This window comes from Miniopterus natalensis, chromosome 10, assembly GCF_054644295.1.
Source record: "Miniopterus natalensis isolate mMinNat1 chromosome 10, mMinNat1.hap1, whole genome shotgun sequence".
Taxonomy (NCBI): domain Eukaryota; kingdom Metazoa; phylum Chordata; class Mammalia; order Chiroptera; family Miniopteridae; genus Miniopterus; species Miniopterus natalensis.
In genome coordinates, this window is record NC_142090.1 from 24,972,513 (window position 1) to 24,979,000 (window position 6,488).

Here is a 6,488-nt window from a genome sequence, read left to right on the forward strand (position 1 = left end):
CTTTTCTGACAATGCACAAATACTCAAAATTAACTACTATTTACAGGGGGAAAGCAACCGTACCTATGGGCCTTATCTCACACAAGTGCATATGAGTACATGCAGGGCATTTATCATTAATACAAAAACAAATTTTAATTTTTAATCTTTAGTTTTATTTAAACATTGCTTTTAGTATGGAGCTGACACCAGCTGTGAAAAAAGGACTCTGGAGAGATGTTCATAGCAGCACATACCTGTGGCTCTTCTTTAGTTCTGAAGGCTACAAGGCAGCTGATATTGCTTTGTGAAATGCATTTTTATGTCCTTTCTGTGTGAGTGCAGAACACTCCACATACTTGACAGCCTTTTAGTAAGCTCTTCAGCAGTCTCTGGAGTAACAGGCTTCTGTTTGTTCTTGGCAAATTTCTCAATAATAGAGGGGTCACCTCTGAGATCAATTTGGGTCCCAACAAACAAAAAATGAGTCTGGACAGTGGTGAGTTACTTCAGGTACCCATTTTTCTGGCACATTTTCAAATGAGAATAGAGACTAAAAAGCAGACTAGAAAATCATCTGTATATAACTCAGCAGTGTAATCTTTCATAATCCTTTTGCCCTGTAGTATCAAAAAGTCCAAGAGTACGTAGAATTTTTCTCCATTAATCATAACTATGACCATATAGTTGTCAAAAACAGTCGGTACACACTCCGATGGAAATTTGTTTGTTGTGTAGGCTGTCTTACTGATGGCACCATTGCCTACAGTGCATTTAATTGTCTGCATTGCTGAAACAGTTTTTTATCCACTTTAAATATTTCAAATCTGATAATATTTCTCTGCTGGGCTACAATGTAAACCTTTTTAAAAGTTTCTTTCCAGTTTTACAACCTAAGAACATTCTGTTTAAGGACTTGGGAACTATGGCTTTGAAATGTAATCATTGAGAATAATAGTGACCCAATATCTCAGTTTCTGTAAGAGAGTAAGAGCTTAACCTCTCAGGATACCTTGTTCCAAGTTGCAAAACTAACCCCTGTCATAAAGATACCAGATAATTTATTTTGCCTTCGGGTACAGCCAATTAACAAACAAAAAAACCTAATATCTCCCTATCATTCCAGCACTTAGAATCCCTATAATCTTTTATTTCAATGGAGTTGAGTTCAGGCTGTTTTTGGTCTCTCTCCCCTATTGTAATAGCCTTGAATAAAATCTTCCTTACCTGCCTAACATTGTCCAATGACATTTTTGCTTTGATACAACCCTGGGCAAATATTAGCAAGATTGATGGACCAAACTGAATTAGAATTTAAATTAGAAATTAAAAGTGAATTTAATGGGATAAAGGTATGGGATAAATGAAAAAAAACAACATCTGGTCACCAACTTGACTAAGTAGAGTCACTGGATACAAAAAAATATAAGAACTAAAATAAATTATTTAGTAGAAGAGTTAAATGGCACAATAGATACAGCCTGAGAACAAATTAGAGAACAAGGAAAGGAAGAAATAAAGAGTAGAGAACACAAAATCAAACTTTAGATATAGAGATACAAGTGTTAATACTTTAGTGATAGGAACCCAGAAGTTAAAAAACAAAACAAAACACAAAGAACCTTCAATACCATTAGAAATGTATAACCAAGTAATAGCTTAAAAATGAGATAGGTCTAAAAATTAATAAAACTATAAATCATCCAAAGATAATTATAAACCTAAGAGAAAATCTATGAAATACTTATACACAAAAATTACATTGCAAAGTTTATGCAAATGGTTAATGCAGTGCTTAGAGAAGAAAAACAGCTTTGAATACATTATTTATCTAGAAAAACAGTAAAGAGTTTGAATACATTATTTATCCAAAAATAAACAGGAAGAAAATGAGTTACACATTCAACCCAATAAACAAAATAATGGAATAGAGAATCATTGAAAATACATAAAAAATAAAATAATAAATTACAAGGAAGTATATAAATTAAAGGAAGAATGAAAGCAATCAAGAAAACAAAAAATGGTACTTTAAAAGAATGATAATTTAAGCAAACCTCAGGCAAGTTTTATACAGGGCAAAAAAAGGGGGAGAAAACGCAAATAAAGAACAGAATTAAAAATTTAATAGCTAAAGACAGTTATTTTAAAAATAAAATTACAGCCCGGCCAAGCCTGGCTCAGCAGTTGAGGGTCGACCTAGGATCCAGGAGACCGGGGTTCGATTCCCAGTCAGGGCACATGCCCGGGTTGTGGGCTCAATCAATGACTCTCTCATCATTGATGTTTCTATCTCTCTCTCTCCTTCGCCTTTCCTCTCTCTGAAATCAATAAAGATATATTTTTTTAAAAATATAAAATAAATAAATAAAATAAATAAAAATAAAATTACAAAATTTCATCAAAAATAGAAGCTGCCAAAAGTTCCTACAATTGTACTAAAAATTATTTTAAAAATATAGATATCGAAAAGAATGGAAATGGTAGTCATAATATGCCTTTAGGTAATGTCTAGCAGACTTTCAAGATACATTTAATCCCATTTATATGAGATGGTACAAATAATAAAAATAAGTAAAAGGAAAAGGCCAATATAATTTTACTAAAACTTAGAAAAATATTTAAAGGCCTAATTAATAGGTAAATATTAATAAGATAAATTATAAACATAATTTTAGCTAACTCTGTACAATAATTTATCAAAAATCACACATTGTGATTAAGTGGGGCATAACCATCATCTCTTACCTGCCTGATTGCATTCTCTTAGCTCGTCTTGCCCCACCCTCACCTCTGTATAGTCAATTCTCTGTCATGTAGTGTTCCTTTTATTGCAGGCTAAGATTCCCTGCTTAAAACCCTCTATTCACTTCCCATTTCATTCAGAGTTAAAGCTGAAGTCCTTTGTGATGGTTGATGTTATGTGTCAACTTCAGTGGATCACAAGGTGCCCAGATATTAGCTAAGCCCTCCTTCTAGGTGTTTCTGGAAGAAAACAGCACTTGAATTAGTAGACTCAGTCAAGCTGTTTGCCTCCCCCAATCCACTGAGAGCCTTAATAGAGCAGCAAAGGAAGAAAAAAATAGGTCCTTCCTGCCCAATTGAATGTATGCATGTCTGGTTCTCCAGGGAAACAGAACCAATAAGATATTTAATATAGATGACTATATTGACTATTTATGAATATAGATACATATGATTCTACTGGTTCTGCTTCTCTGGAGAACCCTGACTAGTACACCTTCCCCACAAGATCATATACAGTCTGCTTCATAACCCTCCAGGCCTATCTTCATCTCCTATCACTACTACAACATTAGTCACCTTGTTTCAGCCTCCTTGCTGGACACCCCAAGTCTATTGCCACCTGTGACTTTGGCCATGTGTTCCTTCAGTGAGAAACAGTCTTCCTCTAGTTATTCCACTGCCTTATCCTTCAATTTATTTATGTTTATTCTTAAATATCACAATATCAGGAGTTTCTTCTCTGACACTGTAGAGAATTGTAAATTTCCACATGCCCTGTATTTGTCCATACCTTTTTCCATGTTTTTCTCCACAGCACCATTCATCATCTACCTCAGTGAAAGCAAGTTGCTTTGTTTTGCTCACTGACATATCTCAGTATCAGTAGAGAAAATGGGCAAAAGATACAAATGGGAGAGACATAGAAATCCAAGTGGCTAGTACATTAAAAAAATTTTAAGAGCACAGACCCTGGAACAAAACAGCCTGGTTTAAATCTTACTTCTACCATTCATTAGCTGTGCGATTAGTTAACTTCTGTCTAACTCAGTTCTCAACTATATGTAATTGAGATTAAACACTATTTAGCTCACTCAGCTAAGTATCCATGGGCTCTGTACCTGTGTATCCAATCACTTGTAGGTTGAGAAAATTGGGGGGGGGGATGTTTTGTTGTTGCTGATCTGTACATGTAGTTAGGCCTACAATTGTTGCTCTGTATTGAACATGTACAAGCTTTTATTCTTGTCATTATTCCCTAAACAATATAGTATAACAACTATTTTCATAGCAGTTATATTGTCTTAGGTACTGTAAGTAACCTAGAGGTGATTTAAATTGTAAGGGAGGATATGTTTAGGTTATATGCAAATACTTTGCCATTTTACGTAAGGGACTTGAGCATCTGCAGATTTTAGCATCTGTGGGGGATCCGATCCCCTGTGGATATTGATGGATAACTGTAATATATACTAAGGGCTTTGAAGGGTACTTGGAACATGATAATTGATACATAACTATTTAATAAATAAATATGCAAAGATACAATCATAAGAGATCAGAGAAACTCTAATTCAAATAAAAAAATTAACTGTCATCAGAAATAAAAAGAAAAACAGATATAAAATGACTTAGATATAAGAAAGTGAAAACTAGAGTAAATTGTATAAATACTTTGGAAATCCCCATTTTAGCACTCAGGGAAGTTGATTGTGCCTGTATCCATGACCTACTAAATTTACTGCTGGGTTTAAACACCCAAAAACACACTCATGTGTACAAATATGTTTTCCAGCATTTCTTGTGATAACAGGAATTTATAAGCAAGAGAGATGTACATTAAGAGTTAAAACAATATGCAAAATGTAGTGATACATATTGTAGGATACTAAGTAGAAGTGAGGAATATAGAAGTCAGAAAACAATGTTCAAAAGTACAGACAGGTCCATAGATATATCCTAATGTTAAATACATTATGTAGATGGCTATGGATAGAAGAGGAATAGGATTTGGGATGGGCTGAAAAACATAATTTAAGGAAATAGATTTTCTTTAATGAAGAAGAAACTGGACCTTGACAGGCTGATGGGAGAAATATTTTGAAGTGCCAGGGACATTGTGGCCTCCTTAAGCCACACTGTCTGTTTTTCCTACGGTCTCTATGTAAGGTCATTCGTGAGCATTGTGGGTGTCTCTAACGGAATACAAATTTTTACCAAAGAAAATTTACAAAGATGAATATTATCCTTTTGGCAGGAGTAGCAAAAAAAGAGAAAAAGTTCACAAATATGACATCATGAGACTTTTATGTTTATTCTCTTAGTCATTGCCCCTACCTAGTTACTTCTAGTTTGAATCTAAATACTTGGAGCTCTGAACTCATGAGCACTTACAGGGAAAAAAAAAACTCAAATAAGAAACTTCTTTGGAGAAGTGTCTATTCAGGTCCTTTGCCCATTTCTTAATTGGGTTGTTTGTCTTCCTCTTGCTGAGTGCTATGAGTTCTTTGTACACTTTGGAAATTAGCCCCTTATCAGATACATCCTTGGCAAATATGTTTTCCCAGACCGTGGGGTTCCTTTGTATTTTGAGGCTGTTTTCTTTTGCTGTGCAGAAGCTTTTTAGTTTGATGTAGTCCCATATGTTTATTTTTTCCTTTGTTTCTCTTGCCCTAGGAGATGTATCAGTGAAAATTCCACTACGTGGGATGTCTGTAACTTTACTGCCTACGTTTTCTTCCAGGGTTTTTATGGTTTCATGACTTACATTTAAGTCTTTTATCCATTTTGAGTTTATTTTTGTGTATGGTGAAAGTTGGTGGTCTAGTTTCATTCTTTTGCATGTATCTGTCCAATTTTCCCAGCACCACTTATTGAAGAGACTGTCCTTGCTCCATTGTATACTCTTGCCTCCTTTGTCAAATATTAACTGACCATAATGGTGTGGGTCTATTTCTGGGGTCTCTGTACTGTTCCATTGATCTGTATGCCTGTTGTTGTAGCAATACCAGGCAGTTTTGATTACAGTGGCTTTGTAATATAGTTTGAGGTCTGGTAATGTGATCCCTCCCATTCCATTCTTTTTTCTCAAGATTGCTGCAGCATACGGATGTCCAAGAGACACATGAGAAAATGCTCCACGTAGCTAATCATCAGAGAGATGCAAATTAAAACCACAATGAGGCATCACTTCACACCTGTCAGAATGGCTGCCATCAACAAATCAACAAACAACATGTGCTGGCGAGGGTGTGGAAACAGGGGAACCCTAGTACACTGCTGGTGGGAATGCAGACTGGTGCATCCACTATGGAAAACAGTATGGAGGATCCTCAAAAAATTAAAAATGGAGCTGCCGTTAGACCCAGTGATTCCACTCCTAGGAATGTATCTTAAGAATCCTGAAACATTCATCAGAAAGGATATATGTACCCCAATGTTCATAGCAGCACAGTTTACAATAGCTAAGATCTGGAAACAGCCCAAGTGCCCATCAGTAGATGAGTGGATAAAAAAGCTGTGGGACATTTACACCATGGAATACTACGCAGCTGTAAAGAAGAATCATTTCCTACCTTTTGGGACAGTATGGATGGACCTGGAGAATATTATGCTAAGTGAAATAAGCCAGGCAGAGAAAGACAAACATCACATGATCTGGCTTATATGTGGAATCTAAAGAACTTAATAAACTGATGAACAGAATAGATTCAATGACATGGAAGCATAGATGAGACTGATGAATGTCAGAGGGATGGAGGAGG

At 35.4% G+C, this 6,488-nt stretch overlaps 1 pseudogene; it reads right to left on the reverse strand.

Annotated features, from left to right (window-relative positions):
- Positions 1-220: 220 nt before the first annotated feature.
- Positions 221-767, reverse strand: LOC107524876 (cell division control protein 42 homolog pseudogene; annotated as a pseudogene).
- Between the last annotated feature and the right edge of the window lie 5,721 nt (positions 768-6,488).